This window comes from Copidosoma floridanum, unplaced genomic scaffold, assembly GCF_036245765.1.
Source record: "Copidosoma floridanum isolate Cflo_tuat_1 unplaced genomic scaffold, Cflo_Japanese_pri ptg000034l, whole genome shotgun sequence".
NCBI classification, from domain to species: Eukaryota; Metazoa; Arthropoda; class Insecta; order Hymenoptera; family Encyrtidae; genus Copidosoma; species Copidosoma floridanum.
In genome coordinates, this window is record NW_028321911.1 from 2,455,153 (window position 1) to 2,475,533 (window position 20,381).

General features: G+C 35.2%; 1 protein-coding gene across 1 annotated transcript in view; it reads right to left on the reverse strand.

Moving 5' to 3' along the window:
* Positions 1 to 20,381, reverse strand: part of MICAL-like (protein) — a 602,730-nt gene that overhangs the window by 65,250 nt on the left and 517,099 nt on the right. The gene's annotated exons all lie outside the window — the stretch shown is intronic.

Here is a 20,381-nt window from a genome sequence, read left to right on the forward strand (position 1 = left end):
AGGATTTGCGATTTTGTGCTGAGCACATGACACTTCCAGGATCCAAACAAAAAAAATTATTGACTACTCTGTATGAGAAAAAACGATATGTGATATACTATCGAGCACTTAAGTAAGCTGTGAGTCATGGTCTCTGTATAACAAAAATCTGTAGAGCCATACAGTTTAATTAAAGATCCTTCCGATCAGAAATCTTGTTGAGGCAAACGAGAGGCCCTCTTGAGAATACCTAAATAGCCTATGGAGGACCTACTGAGGCAAAGTAACGTGGCGTACAGTTGGTCCTCTTTAGGTATCCTAAAGAACTGTGTACCTAACCAAACTTAAAGAGTCTCTAGAGTTAAAATATATGTATAAATTTAATGTGAGAGAGTGAGATAGAATCATAACAAAATACACTATTGTACCTACAGGTGTTTTATTATAGAATAAAAAATAGATTGATGCAAAAAAAGTATACTTATTTAAATGACTTTTACATGCTGTACAATAATTAAAGAAATTACAACTACTTCAATGCCGCAATTATAATCATTATTTAACAGAAATGTGCAGAGTGATGAAAAAAGTAAACTTCTGGCATTATACTTAAGCTTATTGTATGTAGTATTGAGATATTGCATCTCAAAAGTACTGACATTGTTTCAATACTTCATATATACTTATATGTTGAATAACTACATTAAGTATCAAAAGTATAAGCAATTTAAGTACTTTTGAGACACAAAATATTTCATTTAATCAATAATTTACATGTGTATTGGTTAGATTGTTTTTCATTTATTAAACGATTGTCATTATAATTTGTTTACTCTAGCAGCTCGCTTACTCTGACAGATTAACTCTATTTTTGTTCCTCGCTTTTATTGAATTCACACATATATTGACTGGACAAATGTTCTAAGTTTGGTTATGTATACACGATTATTTAGGATACCTAAAGAGAGGTCCTCACGAACTAAGGAGGTATCCTCAATAGATTTCTGTTCGGGCTGGTTAAAAACATATATAGACCTAAACAGTCAAAAATGTCAAATTGCAAAAAATGACTTTGAGAAGATGTTGTATAAGCTATTTAATAATGTGGTATGTAGATAAACAATGAAAAATGAGCGCAAGCGAATTGACGTGAAGTTTATCAACAAGTGGGCAGGAAGATTTGAAGCAGGAGAATATATTGCTCGTCCCAATTTTCATAGTTGTAACATATTTAACGAGCAGCTTGTTGCTATACAATGAATGCACACTGATATTTTTACTAAGAAACCAATATACATAGGATTAAGTGTCTTGGACCTGTCCAAAACACTTGTGTATCAATTTAATTATGATTTTATGGGAAATCAAATTGGGGATCAGTGCAAACTGTTGTATACCGATACTGATCGTCTTATATATAAAATAACGAATAAAAATATCTACAATATGATGTGTGAGAATATTAGAGAACGTAATACAGGAGACTGTCCTATCAACAATGACTTTAATATGCCTCGTAAAAACAAACAAATTGTTGGTCTTATAAAAGATGAATGCAATGCTAAAATTATATTGGAATTTGTAGTATTGCGAGGTTAAATGTAAAGCGTGAAAATTCAAAATCAAAAACCATTGAATTAGTTAGTGGCTCGAGTGATAGCTATAGTCTATTGATAAAACAACTCTGGTGGTCTTGCTATCTAATGCAAATAGGATAGTTTTTCTTATGTACCTTTACAAGGCCGTAGCATTTGGACAACACGGTATTATTGACTTTGATAGAGAAGTGTGATTTTTCCCCAAACACATCACACTCGTACTATTTTTCCAGTAATGGATTGGTGGCTTTAATAATATTATTAATCGGGTTTGTAGCCATTTCTTTTTACACAAAAAAAAACTATCCTATTCGCATTAGAGTGCCTGCCATTAATTCACCGACATTTGGCCTTTCAAAGTTTATTTCAAAATTTCTTTTCAGTAATATCCCTCAAGCAGATTCTTTTCTCAAAAATAGCTTTGCATTAAAGGGAAAAATCAAAGATCTTTTGCTACCAGATAATTATACTTTTATAAGCTTGGATGTTGTTGGATTATTCACTAACGCAAGCACTGAATTGATCATTGAGGCCTTAAAAATGAACTGGAAACACATAAGATACAAAATAAATATTTCATTATATGAGTTTTGCGAGGTCATGGAAATTATAATAAACTCCAATTATTTTTAATTCAACAACATGTATTATAAACAAGTTTTGAGCGCAGCGATGGGGAGTCCAATAAGTGCAGTGCTATGTGATCTGGTGATGCGGATGCTGGAAACAGATTGTCTTGGAAGACTTGGTTTCCATGTACCACTAAATATCAGGTATGTAGATGACATACTCATCTGTTTGCCAATAGACAAAATTTTATCTACACAATCAATTTTCAATAGCTACAATAGTAATTTGCAATTTACGGTAGAAGAAATGATAAACAATACAATAAACTTTCTTGATATGCAATTAATAGTACAACATGATAACACTATAATAACTAACTGGTATAGAAAACCTTCTTTTTCTGGGAGATATCTTAATTTTCTCTCGCATAATCCGAGCCCACAAAAAGTTGGCATTGTATACACTTCAGTAGACTATAGTATTAAACTTTCACTCCCACGATTCCATGAAGAAAGCTTATCCTTAGCAAGAGACCTTTTATTAAATAATGATTATCTGCCAAATTTTGTTGACAAATACACAAAGAAAAGAGTCTGCCAAATTTTTGATAGTTATAATGTCAATATCCCAACAGCTGTATCTAAAAAACCTCTTCTTGTTCTACCACATTTTAAGCATTTTAGCAAAAAAGCTACCTCAATACTAAAAAAGTTGCATTATAACGTAGTTTACCGATGTATTGATAAATTCAATTGTATTATTGAATTAGGTAAGGATATTTCACCCCCTCTCGAAAAAACTAACTCTGTTTACAAAATATGTTGTCAAAACTGTAATAAAAACTATGTTGGGAAAACACGTAGAGCATTAAAAATGAGAAATAATGAACACATGAGAAATACGCGCCAAAAAAATGAAAGATCGGCTTTAGGAGAACATGTGAAAACAATAAATCATACTATTGATTTTAATAATGCTCAAAGTCTAGATACAGAAGTTAATTTATATAAAAGACTTTTTTCTGAGATGATTCACATACAACTTACTAATAATACATTAAACAGAATAATGGATACCCAAAATCTTAAAAACTACTATAAAACATTTCTGGAAAAATCTAAAATAAAATTCAACTGATGTTTCACATGTTCTCCTTATGGCAAATATACACCTTTCAACCCTGTCTATATGTCACACAATAACATATAACCCCCTCTCTTTAATACTTTAGTAAAAAGTAACATGTATCGAGCTTAAGCCTTGTAAGCTGCTTGTGAAATTCACATTATTGTAAAGACTAGCGGACTGTACACTTCAATGTGCAGGCTTATAGACGCTTTACATATGAGTGAATAGAAATTATTTGTTAAATAAATGAACTCCTGATAATAGAATATCAGACTCAGGCAGATAAAATGATAGGCAGTCTAAAAGTGATATTACCTTCTAGTCATTTTATACAAATTTTTTATTATTTTTTATTGTTATTTTTGTAAATAGCTTGTAAATTAAATAATGTTAATATTTTATAATTTATTGTAACATCACTGGCGGATGCGTAATGATGACTTTGATTGACTGAGCTTTCTCCTAGCCATGCGGTGTCTTGTTTCCATTTTTGCATTTTCATAGTTCCCTGAGGAGGGTGTCAGAAGGACACCGAAATATTGGAAATGCGTTTTAGACAATAAAATACAGCCATGCTTTTATATTCCATTATCAGGAGTTCATTTATTTAATTTAAAAGGCAAAAAAGCAAGTGATCACCGACCTAGTTAATACGATTAGAAATTATTTGTGTAAGTTCTGGTTCCTGTTCTGTTATATCACTATACAGCAGTCATCCTATTATTTGAACCTTTGTTTTATTTGTTTTATTCAGTGCACCTGAAGAGGGCCATAGTATATCGGAAATGGCCGAAACGTCGTTGTATTTTTAAATAAAGTATCTTTGGATAGCAAGACCACGTTGTTGCCAGAGTTGTTTTAATAAAAAACCATTAAAAAAAGTTAAAGGTGTAACAAGCAATATAGTAGAGGCTACGATAACCTTTGAAGATTACATCAAGTGTCTGACTGAAAGTTCTAGCATCACTCGAAAGCAGAAAATTATTAGATCGCGTCATCATCAGCTATTCACTAAAAAAGAAACGAAAACTATTTTAAGTGCACACGACAACAAACGATTTTTGCCACCGGGTTGTACAGATACTTTAACATGTGGTCAATACATCATATTGAGAGAAGAATCTCCAGTAAGAGGTAAGGATCGATAGAAGGAATAGCCAATCAGGTAGGAGAAGCTGCAAGGGCTATTTCTGTATTGGATCCCTTAAAAATAGATAGAACACTAGCATATGAGCCTATAGTGGAAGGGTCGGTACTGTGTAAGGAGTTATCTCGACCAAGCAAGCCCATTCTACACTCCAGCAAAGGTCCAAGTAAGGTTGAACTTAATCAACAGAAGTTAACATCACCTCTAAGTGAGCCACCGAGTAAGAAATCTTAGTACAATGAAGGTCACATATTTTTATATTAAATATTTAGGCATATTTACACAGTATATGTTATGTACGAAAATTTGATGATAACTTTCATCTTTTTTTGTTTTTGTTAAAGATGGATCTTGCAACGCTCAACGAAATCGCTGACAATGGTTTTCTGCCAACAAAAAAACTTTCTCAATGGATTTCCGACTAAAACTACATGGTGTCAAAACTAAGATTTCACGCTGCACTCCTGTACCTGTAAAGAGGAAAAAAAGAAAGGGGGGGTGGTACCGAAGCCGCGGACGTTACACATCTCGTCCGTCTCTTTGTTGTCCCTAGTCCTCTGGATTTCTGCACCTGTAATGAAGAAGGGGGGTCTGCGCGGGATTTCTCTCTTTCTAAGGAGAGAGAGAATAAATAAAGGGGGGCACAATTACATTTAGTCTTAAGGAAATTGTTTAATCAAACTCTTAGCACGATTTTACAAATTAACTTCTCGACGGCGCTACAGTGGTTCCACCTCGCTGCGTGAACCGCAAGCACGCGTTCGGGGTCCTGAGACCAGGGGGGCCGCTGCCCTAACACGCTCCTGGCCACGTCACGCATGCACGCACCCACTCGTGCACGCCCTCATACGCACCCTCTCGCCCCTGTCCCTTCCCTGCTAACCACACAATCTTACTCTCTTCCCCCGCTGCCCTTTCCTTCTCGTCCAGTTGAATATTCTTCGCACTCTCTCTCTCACACTCTCTCTGTCTCCCGGTAACCTTACCTTTGTTCTCTTTTGTCACTGGTCCCGATCCTCTGTCTCTCTTTCTCTCTCTTGGCTATGCCCCTCTATCCTTCACATCCGGAACGAAAACGCGCGAGCACCCAAAATCCGGCATTCCCGAGCATGCACCTGCGACTTCTTGTACTCTTGCGCACTGCCTCTCTCTCTCCCACTTGCGCTCGAATACATTCACCCTCTTTCTCATTTACTCTTCCAGTTCTCTCCTCTACTCCTGGACCTCGTCCTACCGGCGCTTGCGAGCCCTAGCACGGCGCACGAAACCGGGGGGGGGGGAGGGAAGACACGCTACCTCTCGGCTCCTTGAACTCGTGCCGGTGGTGTATCGACATCTCACTGGGGCTTGAGCTGCCTGGTGGTCTTTGGGCTGCAGCTAGTCCTTCGGGTCTGTCTCCGTTCCTCTCGTCTGGATTCTCGCTTTCTCTCTCTCTCTTTCTCAGAAAGGCCGGTGTCCTGGGGCACGAGCACAGTAGCGACGTCTCTATCCCGATCTCTCCCTCATACTGACTTCTCTCTCCTTTTCTTCTCGTGATCTCGGATTCGCACACTGAAAGGAAGGAAGAATGGCGACGTACACGATCTCCTTCTCTTCCCCAAACATCTCACTCATACACTTACTCTCTCTCGCTCAAGAACAGAAAAAAACTTCGCTAACACACTCGCTGCAGGCCAAACAGTGTTGCGCGTGCTCACTCGTACACTTTTCTCACTGTTGCTGCTGTGTTCTGCATCGCGTCCTCCTCTTCTCCTTTTTCTGGGAGCCAAAACAAAAAAAACAACTCTGGAAAGGTAAGGCTTTGCCAGTGTGACGTCATACACGTTGCGTCAGTGAGAGTAGCACGAGCCTGGAGGCCAGATTTACCTCGTTACAAAGAAAAGTTTATAGTCAATTTGAACCTAAGATAGTTACAGAACTTGATGGTGACCTTCAAATTTTTCTGCAGACTAAAATACGTTCAGCTCTGTTTGAAAATAAAGAATTCTATAATGAATTATTGGCTGCTATGAATAAATTTAAATTATTTATAGTATACAACGGAAAACACATCATTTTTTTTCTGTATAATGTAAAAAAGTGAATAAAAAAAATTACAATTTTCTCTTAAACTTGAGTATTTATTTAAAGCATTTTTTCTATGTAACATTTTCATTATTACTTGATACATATTACAATCTTTAGATTTTTAAACTTAGAGTGATTAAAAATGTCTTAGTTACTTATTCGTGCCACTATTGTGAGTACTGTCTAAGCCCAACCATTTGATACAAACTTGACTGCTACGCCTTCAGAGGATCTTCTCTATGAGGTATACATCAGGATGTTTTGTTTTCTGCAGTTCTTGCTCGTAGAAACCTCCAGAAATTGGTTGATCTTGATCATCTTTCGGACGATACGTCATTGGATTTGTTGCTGTTACTCGTGTGATTGTAAATATTTCTGTCGACCAATTCAGTATATAACCTTTTTCAAATGCTTTTTATATCTTGCTCATGCGTACTTTATCACCAATTTTAAATTTTCGCTCACTGCTATTTTTACATCTTTTTAAAAACTTTTTCAAGCCTCGAACTTCATGTTCAGCAGTAATGTCTTTCGGTTTCAAACCAATTGTTCGATATTTTCTACGGTTATATAATTTAATTAACATTTGTAACAAATTCAACCACTTATATTTGCCTTGCAAACTGAATTCTTTCCACATCAAATCTTTTAAAGTACGATTGAATCGATCGCATATGGAAACTTTAAGATTGCTGTAAGTTGAGTACAAATTTATTTCATATTTTTGCAAGACTTCTTAGAAGTTTAAATTAAAAAATTCTTTACCACAATTAATTTGCATGTTTACTGGCTCCCGTCCTTTTTTTAATATTGAATCCATTGCTGCAGTTACTTCTTCATCATTTTTTTTCTTGATGGGTACAGCCCATACATACTTGGAGAAAACATCTATTACAGTGAGAATATGTCAATACCCTTTGTTTTTACGATCGTAAGGCTGCATCTCTACAAGGTCTGCTTGCCAAGTCTCATTTGAACTACGTATGTTAAATTTTCGGCGAGGATAAATACACCTTTCGGCTGTATGCAGTTTTTCAACAATTTTCTTTACATATTAATTGTCTAGGTTTAAGTTTTTTAAATCAGCTTGAATAAGTAGAAATTTTTTTTTTAAGTTGAACACAAAAACTCGATAGCTATATACTTCTTTTTCAAGCCTTTTAATTACTTCAATCAAGTAAGCATAATTTACTGCATCTTGAGGCTGTGCCTGTGCTCCAACATAGCACAGTCTTTTGCTATCTAAGTCATACTGCCCATCTGTTGTAAGTTTGTATCTAATACTAAGAGGATCTCGGCTACCACCTTCAGTTTTACCTAGTTTTTAACTGAATACATCGACACTAATTTAATTACTAAAGAAAAAATTGTGCTCATCAATATATATACCTCATTATAAAACTGCTCAAGTAACGCAACAAGTAGATTATATACATTGAGACGATCCTAATAAGCGTAAATGATTTACTAACTCAATAGGGTCATCTCAATGTATATAATTTACTTGTTGTGTCATTTAAGCAGTTTAATAATAAGGTTGCAACGAACCGCCTTTTTTGCGAACAATGATTTCGAACATTGGGGCAATAATTTTAATGAACTTATCGTTTATATGGGTTCGTATAAGACCGTTTTTTTAAAACCCTTCCTATAAACATTTAAAGTTTGTCATATTGTGTAGAATTTTTCTAAATCATCATATACTACTAGAGATTCATTAGAATACTTTTTTATGAGTAGCTCCATTTATCCAGCACTCATTAGATAATTGATATTGTTTATTTTGATACAATTGTTTTTAAACTCTGTTCGTAAATCACTAAGCTTTTACACCTCATTTTCTATTCGTACTCCATACTTTAAATCTTATAAATCTTTCTGGTTCTGATTGAGTATTAGTAAATAAAAACTATTTGATGAATTCTTATTGATTTGCACTAAATCAACAGATGCATTTTGAATAGTATCATTTAAATCAGTATCATTATGACTTTCACTAATGGCAGACTCTAATGTTATTTCACTTTCACTAAATTTTTCTCTGTTTTTTTGGTGCTTTTCTTCATCAACTTTATTATTATCCTTATGGTTTTTACTATAAAAGTAATTATGAGTCACAGAATTATCACTATTACTTTTTTGTTTCTTTGTTTCAACAATAATTTCCATTCAAGAGTCTGTTACTGGTTTAAAAGTTTCACTAAGCCTTTTTCAGCCTCATTTTTCCCAAACTTTAGAAGTCTGTACTTATTTTTATCGGCCTCTCGTGCCTTTATTAACTGACGTAGAACATCTTTTTATAATTCATACATAATGATAATGATGATGATGATGTCGATGATGATGATGATGCTCCAATGTCATTTGCTTATCTTTGCTTATAACAAAAAATCCATGTTTATCATCATTCCAGCAATAAGAGCATAAATTCTTTAATTGAATGTATGGCATATTTAAGTTTACATGATCATTATACACATGCCTCAAGTTAACTTTATCTCGACGGAATAAAACTAAACAAAACTAAAGTTAACGTTATCTCTAACGAGATGCTTTGTTACTTGAGCATTTGGCTGACAAACATAAAAGCAGTCAACATTTTTGTGTCTACCCATACAGAAAAAAGCCTTTAAATTATCTTTTTTTCACTAGCTGTATCATCAAAAATCATTACAGGATTTGGTAAATCATCATCTGGCGAGATTACAGTCACGTGTTTTCTGACAGGTAAGTATTTCGCACCCTCTATAGACTCCAATTAATCTTTTAAAAACTTATACTTTGGTTAATGCAGTAATTTAGACCACACGTATACATTTTCGAACTTAACTCCATTGGGATGCACAATTAAAGCCAATAAGCTATTAGTTTTACCACAATTAGATGGTGCAAAATACAGCGCGAATACTGTTGGGAATTAGTTCACCGTGTCAATTCGAACGCTTTTATTGTCTTACAATAGCGTCAAAATTTAGAACTTCTAATTTTATGGATTCTTCTTTGAATTTTATGTCTACTCTTTGTAAATAATGAGTTAAAACTAATCTTTTAATTAAATCGTAAAACGTTTTTATATTTTGAGCTCCTTATTGCAACGAATTCATCTACTATGAATACATTATTTATTTTCTTGAACGCTTACTCATGATCCAACCTCTGAAGACTAATCATCATCATCATACACTCGTAAGAGAGGACGAGGTCTTGTAAATAATATAATAAATTATTTACCAGTAGAGCTTTATTTTCCTGGATATCAGTATTGTGGTCCAGGTACTAAGCTTGCTAGGCGTCTTGCTAGAGGAGATTTAGGAGTTAATCCATTAAACTCCGCGTGGAAAGAGCATGATATAGCATATTCAAAACATCGACAAGATTTAAAAGCCAGACACGAAGCAGATAAAACTTTAGCTGATAAGGCTTGGCAAAGAGTTAAAGCTTCAGATTCAAGTATTGCTTAAAAAGTAGCAGCTACCTTGGTGACCAGCACTATGAAACTTAAAAGTAAATTTAGTATGGGGCTAAAGAAAGAGAAGAAGAAAAGAAGAAACACGGTATTAACAAAAGGAAAAGAAAAAGAGTAGCTTAAAAAAACAAGGTAGTGCTTTAAGTGCAACTATTCAAGCTGCTTTACAAGACATCAATACCAAAATAAAAAAAGTTTGAGATGTCTTTAGTAGTGCTTTGAAAGGTGCTCGTACTGCAGTTAAATACTTTGGTGGTGAAAAGCATGTTAAAATTTTCGGCATCTTATGCCTTCCTACTCAAATTAAAAGAGCCCTGCCTCTGATTTCCTTGTTTGTTGGTTTGAGTGCAACCAGTGCTATAACCAATGAAATAGCAGAAACTATAAAAAGCATCAATGCTACTAAGTCAGCCAAAAAGCAGCTAGCCGAGCGTAAGAGACATAATCATACCATAAAAGCTATTGCCCTTGGGAAAGGTCTTTATTTCAAACCTTATAAAACTGGAATAGAAGTCTATTCAAAGCCTCACGTTGGAAAAGGTTTAAAGAAAAAAAAAAAGATCATAAAAAGTTTAAAACAGTAAAATTACCTAAACAAACTCTGACCAACATAGATTTAATCAAATATTATGAAATCTCAGAAGTTCCTCATTTTCGCGGAATATTCATGAGAAACAACTTATCTGCTAATGGCCCACGGTTTTCGGAACTGCTACAGTAAATCTTGATGATAAGAATAAACCTGGAACTCACTGGAAAGCTTATCGAAAACGTGGTAATAATATTGTGTATTTGATATTTTGACAGTTTGAGAGATCTTCAGCCGCTTATCGACTTGATGTTATATCTAGAAGTTAATAAGATGTAATGTAATCATAAGCGTTATCAAAAATTCAACTCCTACAACTGTCGTCATTTGTGCTTACAGTTTCTTTCAAAACAAATGTAAAATTCTTACATCTAGAGAGACCTCTTAGTTATACTTTCACAATAATGGAAGAAACATTATCACTAAGCCTTTCTAGTACTTCTTTCGTTTCAGAAGCGCAGTATTTTTCATCGGTTAAGGAGATGTCTTACCAAGTTATTGTATTACCAACCAGTAGTTATAAGGTTAATGATATTAGGTCATTTTTAATTGAGATATTATAACCTGGCAACATAACTTTTGATATTACGCCAAACAATAATACGCTTCGAAGTGTTATTAAGTGCAGCCATACCATTGATTTCAGATCTAAGGATTCTATAGGCCGTCTATAAGGTTTCACTCAGCGAGTTCTAAACAATAACACCAGTCATATTTCAGACTTACCTGTAGCTATTCTAAAGATAAATGCATAAAGAGTTAAATGTAACATCACGATTAGAGCTTTCATAAATACCGACAAAGTGCACACGATTCATGAATTTTTTCCAGCTGTACCACCAGGATATAAAATTATTGAAGTTCCTTAACAAATAATATTTACCGATTATGGGACATATCATTGATCAGATACAACTACGTATGGTAGATCAGGATCGTTATTTAGTTAATTTTCATGGCAAAGTCATTACTATAAGATTGCATATAAAACTCTCTTCATAATGGATATTATTTTATAATCAAACAAATTATAGAGGCATCTTAAAATACGCTCTAGAACACAGTCAGCAGCGAGCTCTCAAACCGTTGAGATGTCAGAGAAAACAGTCCATCAAAGTATTAAGACATCTAAGAAAACAGCCAACATGTCAAAAATCAACTCATCAAAACATACAGTTTATAAAAAGTCTCGGTTTAAAAATAAGAAACCCTCGTGGAAAAGAAATTGGATACTTTTTTGTTGTATACAAAATGAACGAGATTCTAAGTATTCAGTCTCCAGTCACATTTGATGAATCTATTACGCATTATGAGATTCATGGTCATCAGCCGTATGCATCGTCAATATATCGGAACAGCGATGAAATTCGTATTTCAATTCAACATCAAGATTTGTGTCTTTTACCATCCAGAAGTGCCTTACATGTTCATGAAAGATTGGTCAAAGCAGATGGAAATACAGCAGTAATAAATACTGCATTGATGAACAATACTATCTGCCACTAATTTGAAGAAATCAGACATGAGATAAATGCTATAGAGGTAGAGAACGGCAAAAATGTTGGACTAACAACCCTTATGAAAAATTAATTATCACTTCGTCCTGATCAAAAATCTATGATAAATGCAGGTTGGCTTGGTGTTGGAGAAGAAGATGATGATCTCACTAATGATAATGGCTTCTTCAATGTTATGCTTCCACTGAATATGGTTTTAGATTTTGTTAAAGACTATTGTCAGATGGTTGTTAATGTAAAACGTAAGCTTATACTAACAAGAACAAGAAATGATATAAATGTCTTGCTGCAAAACTCCAGTTAATGCCAATGTTGCTGACCCCGGGGCCGTAGGAACTTGGGAAGACTTTAAAATAGCAATATTGAAGCTTGAGTTGCTCATGCCGTATGTGGTAATGTCCAATTCTCATAAAATTTGTTCATTAAATTATCTGCAAAAAGATAAATTTATATCTATGAGTTTTCAAACTTGGGAATCATATAAGTACCCCCTCTTACCTAGTACATCAAAACATATTCGGAGAGTGAAGACATCTAATCAGTTAGAAAAGCCACGTTATGTTGTTTTAGCGATTCAGACAAACCGAAAAAGTCAGAAAAACGTAAGTGCTATCATGTTTGATCACTGTAACATAAGGAATGTGAAACTGTATTTAAATTCACAATATTTTTCTTATAGTGATCTTAATCTTGATATAACGCGTAATTAGTATGAGTTGCTTTATAATATGTATGCTAATCTTAAAAACTCATGTTGTGGCAAAAATTGTACGCTTTCATTAGGTAAACATCACTTTCTCAATCGAATACCTGTAATGGTTCTCGATTATTCGAAACGAAACAAGTCATTGAAACATGCTTCAATAGATGTGAGGCTATAATTTGAGTCACATACAAGTTTCCCTGCAAATGCGTCAGCTTATTGCTTAATTTTGCTCGAACGAATCATTCAGAATAGTCTGATGAGAGGGAATGCCAAGAAACTCCTGTAAAGATGTATAAAGTCAATTCAGGGCTTTGCTAGCATTACTTTATTTTCAACCACCATGGACAACGGTCGGAGCAACAGCTAGAGTAAAGTAGAAGCAGAAAACAAACGATTACAAGAAGAGTGGAAAAAAATTATGTGGAGAAACGAGAAAAAAGACATAAAGGTTGAACAAATAAAATCTAAGGGAAAATCAAAAGATAAAGACTGTACAATTGTTTGAAAATTCATATTTTTAATAAGCTTTACTTTCATCAATACGTCACATAAATCGTGTACGAGTAATTTTACAACTAATGTTAAGTATCAAAAAACCTTAACTAATGATGATGAAGATAGAAATGAGAAATCTGGGCTGAAAAACATTATCCATAAGTATTCAACTAACAAAGGGTCTTGTCCTAAAAATGAAGGTTATGCAAAATAAAAAAAAACAATAAAATTAAATATTATAACAGCGAAACATGAAGTAGTTTGTGGACATGCAAGATTTCAAGAAACTTTGTAATGATTATGTGCTCAAAGAATTGGCTATCCTTCTTCTTAATACTAACGATACAGAAGCACAAGTATTTCTTTTTAAAGCACCCTTTGCATGGTGAAAATTACCATAAAAGTATAAACATGAAAATGTATACCTTGAACTTCGCTATCACGGACTATCCTGGGACTCAGAAAAAATCGAGTATACGGAGATAGGAAATATTGTACGGCGGAATCTTAAAAATGCTCCAAAAATACATATTATTCGAGATTTAAAAAAAAAGTGGCTTGAAATGTTTGGCTTTAAGGTCACTTATATAACAGACTATCCGCCGTTCGAACTTCCCAGATTGGTTTCTACTTGCACACATTACAACGAACCCTACAAATCCATGTGTGCTCTTCATAATGTGAAGCGAATAAAAAAATATTACTTCAATATAGAATGGGTTGATGTTGATGATGATGACGATAATAGTATAAAGCTGTCAGAATGCATTGTATTGTAGTGTATTTTAACAACAAGATGTTTAACAAAATCATTTTATAAATCAAGTTAATTTTTCATTTAATATAAATTGATTTTAAAAACTAAAGCAAAAAATGTTTAACAATTATTTCTCTACCACTCCACATTCCACATTATTATGCATTGCGCTCGCTAACACAAAAAAATTTTTGTATGCATATAACTACCACGTGCACAAGCTGCAAACGATTTCGCATATTTAAACAGCGCACGCAAACGAGCGCTGCAGAAGACTTATGCACGTGGCATCGCACAAAAACTCAAACTGTGTTGCAGGTCAGTAGGTAGCGCACGCGGCGCTACAGGCGATAGTGCACATTGCAGCACGTATAAACTCAAACAGTGTGCGCAAACTCAAGCAGTGCTGTAGGTCACGCACGCAACCTCAAGCAGCGCACGCACAAGGAGTGCGAGAAAGCCACAGCTCCTGCTTGCCCATTGGCTGCAGGAAAGACTAGTCCACCCGAAAAGATGGGTGCACTCGCCACGGAGGGGAAAAAGGGCCAAAATCGCCTGGCGACTCGAGCCCACCTAGGTTGGAATTGCCATAGCTTATCTACTCTATTATTCTTTATTGCTCAAGATAATAGATCAAATCATTTTAGTAGTTTAGAATTTTACAAATCATCTAAATAAATATAAAAATTGAACGCAGCAATTAAAAAAAGCATTTCTTTATTAAAATAAAATTGAATAAATTTAAGAAATAATAAAAATGTATATGTACTTAGTTATTTAAACATACCCCTCCCCAGGTGATTACGAGTCTTAAGATTCTTTAAGTCTGCTTAATTTGATATTTACTTCATGAGACATTTTATAGAATCATTGTTCATTTTAAGTTTAAAAATTGAATTTATTGACATTTTCATCTGATTTAATCTAGTTTAAGGTTGCAACTATGTAAGAAATTGATTGATAGAAGAATTTAGTCTTAATAAATAAGAATTTTATGTTTACACAAAGAGACATAAAAATTTTTGTAAAGAATAAGAGGGAATTCCCAAAACAAATGATAAAAGAGAAATATTGAGGAATTAATCCAATTTTCTTCTGAGAGAAAGCAGAAATCAATAAAACAATAATCAAAAATAGTCGCTGCATGTATTGCACTGATTAAGAGATCATTTAACAAGTTAATTTAAATTTTGATGGAAGGTGTGTTGAGATATTTCTATTCATAAAATTGGCAACTCAAGCGACTTCACTCTTTTACACTCAGCAATAAACCCGCTCTTCAACACATAGTCAGAAACATTGATTGTGTGTTGGTTCCCTATTTTAGAGTTTCTCTGGTACAGATAAAATACGTACACATTTGTGACTATCGCCAACTCATCAGGGTTACACTAAAGAAAAGGCGTTAGTAAGTTTGAAAAAATAGTTTTTGTTTTATCAATGTGTTGAAGAAATTTAAAATTTTCAAAAGTTTTTGAACTTGACACCCTACTATAACATAAAAAACTTGATATGTTACAACCAATGTCATAATTTTGCAAGTGAGAAAATGTATCTTATAAAATTGGTAACAACTAATATGAAAAGCTGTCGAACGCAATATAAAAAAAGACATTGCTATTGACACTTTTAAATGTGAAAACGATTTGCAATTCAATGAATAGTGTTTATTATATTATGATATGTATTAATACATAAGTATAGTTATATTCTTTTTAAAAAACAACATGAGTACAGAAAGAAAAAAACGCATGTTTGAAGTAAGAAATACTACTTTTTTTTTTCTTTTCTTACTTTAACCTTATGTAATCACGTAAAATTTGTAATTAGTCATAAATTATAAAAATAAATAGTTCTTGCTATTCATTTTAACATGTCAAACTTGCCTAACCTTATACTTTTGTTAAAAGGCAAATTTCATGGGGATGTTCAACGACGTGTATTTATGAGAAAACTTTTCGTTGGAATGTTAAGTTCATCAGATTATAGTCCCACAACTTTAACACCATTCAAGTCTTGGATTAAATTTTCTTTGGTTCTCTTAAATGTGTGAGAATCTTGTTTATGTTCATAACACAAAGATTCCATACCGTAGAAAAATTAAACCAGTGGAATGTGTCACGGGACACGCAGGGGCGTAGCCAGGATTTTTGTTTGAAGGGGGTCTTCATAACATTGTATTAGATATTTATATATATACATATTTATGCATATATACACATTTTTTAGTTTTATTAGTAGCTGTTATGAAAAGAAAATCAAGACTTTAAAGACTTAAGGATTATAACCTTTTATTGTGTAATCTGTAATAAGTACTTGTACTACTTTTAGATTCCTGAAAAAGAGATCCCATTTTCCCTCAAAAGTTTTAAATAATAACTAGCACGAGTTCATTGGGTCTGTTCAGAAATACCTTCTTCGCTAACTTTTAGGTTGGTACTTACCCCCACTCCTGCTCAGCAAGTTAGTGTTAGTACTGTTGGTCAGCGATTGCAAAAGGGGGGGGGGGCAGCTGCAAAAATGCGTGAAGATACTGGAGACTGTTCCATAAATCCGTAGTCCGCCACCTCTGGTAAGGATCTCTGCATTTTTTGTAGTCACAGCGATTTTCATCAATAAACTTTTACGAGTGATCACCTGGTTTACTAGGGGTTGAGGATTCAGCAGCTATTAAGGTATGTACGAAACCAGACGTCCGATATACTTGCATCATGTTAGTGAACTCTTTTGTATTTCACTTTTAAACACGCAACAGCACATATTACGGTTACTTTTAACCTTTTTCTACTATTATCTATAAATATACGTTCACAATAAGTGTACTCACACATTGCCTGCATCTGAAAAACTTTCTGCACAGTCAGAGCGCTGTAGGTTATACTCATGGCTCATAGTCAGATAGCTGCAAAGCTGTATATCAGAAAAGTCGGTTGCAATAAAGTACTAGATCTGTATACTATCTGTACCTCGCCTGTACACTGTATCATCATCTTGTACTCGTAGGACCCATGTGTTACATCGAGGCTGCGCTCGACGTACCTTTTTTTTTGTCCTCCTCTCCTTATCCTCTTCGTAAAGCCGCGTTTTCGTAGCAAGCTAAATGACGTACACACACACATACACCAAGTACCGAAACTAAGGCTTAGTGACACACAAATAAGAAGAGACCGAGTAAGACAAAGAAGAACTAGTCTACATCTACCTCTCTCCTTATGCGTCGACATCGCCTGATGAAATTAATTAATTAAATTTAATGAAATTAATTAAATTTAATAATTATTTTTCATCCATTCCCTCTTTTGTGTCTTAACCATTCGTCAGTAAGCTGACGCTCGAGCCAGGATGTTGATCTACACATCGGCCAGCGTTCATGCAACATGGCTTGACAACAGCGTGCTATACTTCTACCACCTTCATTCTCCAACACTTACAGTACCCAGAGACGCCAAGCCAAAAAATAACACGAACTATAATACGACCTAATCTCGATAAGCAAGCACTGGGACCAGTATCGTTACTACACTATATTCTCTAGCAAGTAAGCGTCACCCCAAAACCAAAACAACATATGTAAAGGAAGATGGAAAGTATTTAGGAAATCTTTCCCTCTCCCTGCTATGAGATGATGCACACTAATTCTAAAAACCAATGTGCGTCTCGTCGTCTCTGGCCGTAGTGGCAGTGATAAGGAGGCAAGATCTTTGGCTATATAAGCCCATGGCCTCCTGCCCGAGTAGCTCAGACTCAAAAAAATTCGTTCAATGGTTAGGCCAGCTTGGGTGTATACCTAGAGCAGTAGCCAGACTAAAGGCATACGACCTGGAGAACCCGGTCGATGCGTTCAATGGTCAGGCCAGCTTGGTAAGATACTAAAAGCAGTAGCCATACTAGAATACACGACCTGGAGAACCCGGTCAAAGTCTATTCGTGACCTGGAGAATCTGGTCCGCAGTTTCGATTTCAATTATATCCGGCCACCCGGATCTTGCTTCGAGAGCCACTTGTACCACCCTTTTTCTTCTCTTTTAATAAAAGTAAGTAATAATATTTCATAAAACCCACTATTGCGTGCCGTTGAATCCGGATATCAATGGCCAAGCAGGTGGTGAAAGAAAATTTTTAATTAAAAAATAATAAAAATCGAGTACCGCTAAGTAGTGTGCCAGTTGGTGAAAATGCCGATGGCCAAGCAGTCAGCTCTTAGTTATCCAACCCAATTTTTAAACTATACGTCGTGCGTCGCTAGTGAAATACTGGCAACCAACGACTATATACCCCTAAAAAGGAACCAACGCACCAACTCCAAGTGAATGGCCAGTTACGTGCCGTGGGTACAAATACCGATGGCCAAGTAGCTAGCTTGCCCTTCTTTAATCATCTACCCTGTTCCTACCCTAGTGCTCCGTCCTCAACCCTTGCTGTCGTGTTCCCAGGCTATTGAGCGAAAGCTTAGGCCTAAATACAAAATTCACTTTTACGCCGTCTTCGGCGTAACAGAGAATATAATTTTTGGAGGCCCCGGGGGGATAGATAGTGTTAGGGTTGCCCTAGTGACAACGTAGAGCACTTGTGCAACAGAGGAAGTTAAAATTTCCAAAAAGGATTTTTGTTTATATCTTTATCTATAAAAGAATTAGGGCGAAGGAAATCAATTAGTTGACCCCCTTTTATTTTTATTCGTATGTACGTATTTATGTGACTTCAAATTTTTTTTTTTTTAATTAAGTGAGCCTTCAACTCACCGAAACTGCTAAAAGACGGATCGAACAGGGGCCGTCAGAAGCAGATAAGAGAAAAATAATACGATACATAAAGAAACAACAGAGGTGGACCCTGAACAAACGAAACAGAAAATTACTTGGGGCCTAATAAAAGAGAGGAGAGTCCCGGGAACTATCCAAGAGAAACCCAGACTTACCAGTACCGCTGTGGCCAAAGGAAGAGAGTGTTGCGGTGAAATCAAGTCATCACAGAAAACGATTTTCTCGGCCCAAAATTATCAGTGACATTATTTTACCTACAACATCGCATATAAAGGCGATACATCCGCCAGCGCCAAGATGGACGTTACACGATCCAAACGATTATGATTCTGACTATCCGCAGATAGTCACAGCTGCTGATCGCGAAATAGAAGCGATCTCACAGCAGCAAACGCCTCTACCCTACCGTCTGCAGCAGCTGATATACGATCCGGAACCTGATCGTAAACAATCAGAACGCCCAGTGACGCCAGGCCAATGGTATGTAAGCGGGAATACAAGTGCGAGTGCGAGTGCGAGTGCAAGTGTGAAATAAAAAAAAACACACACAAAAACTAAAGTGATTTAAGTGTAATTTGAGAATAATAATAAGTAAAAGGTCCTTAAAAAAGGGAAAATTTAGAAATAAATACAGTAAATAAGTGCATTTCTTGTATTAAAAAAAAAAAAAAAAAAAAACCTAGATTAATTTGTTTTGAATAATAACGAGTTTGACAAAAATATAAAAATACAGCTTTGGTTGTTCTTTTTATTTGTGGTGCAGGCAGGCTACTAGATTTGACTCTGAAGTGACGCGACTCTAGTGCATTCATTTGCGCAGAGGCGTATCGAGTAAGCTTAGTTCCTGTACATTCAATTGCACGGGCTGGCCGTCTCTACGCAACGCCTCCCTTAGGAGTTCAAATTAGAAGCTTGTATGCTCCAAATAACACCTCATCTCTATAATAAACTGAATATTACATTTTTTTTTTATCAGTAATTATTGTTTTTTTTTTTTTCCTTTTTTTTTCTTTTCTTCTAATTCTGTTTTAATGAAGAGTTGAAGGGCAGGCAAACACATGAGGCGATTTTTAGAACAGGCACGGTTAATAAACGGGTCAGTTTCAAATCAGAGGACGGTCCAGAGCACCGCCTCAACTCAAACTGATAAAAATATATCAATTAATAAAAGCGACTACAAAATATTGCAGCATCGCCACCAAGGGCCCATACCCGTAGCCATAGTAGCACCATTGCCTAACCCGAATCTACCAGCGCCCGACCAAGTTGCTCAATTACGCGCGATACAACGTATGTCCGTACATGTTCTAGATATTATTGAACTCGAATAGACGATTTCAACTAAGAATTATTAAAATAGTATAAATATTACTAATAAATTAGAAGTACGAAACATTCGGTATTTTAGGCATACTAACTATTGTAAGGATACAGGCCTTGTATTAGAGCTAAAGAGAAGAAAAAGAGAAATAACTGTCAGCAACGCCCGAACAGAGATTCTAAAATATTATCTCAAGGTCAAGGACCGTTACGGCCAGACAAGAAGTCAAAGGCTTTTAAAAGAAATGAGAGCGAGAAAACATACGAAAGCTCTTGTCT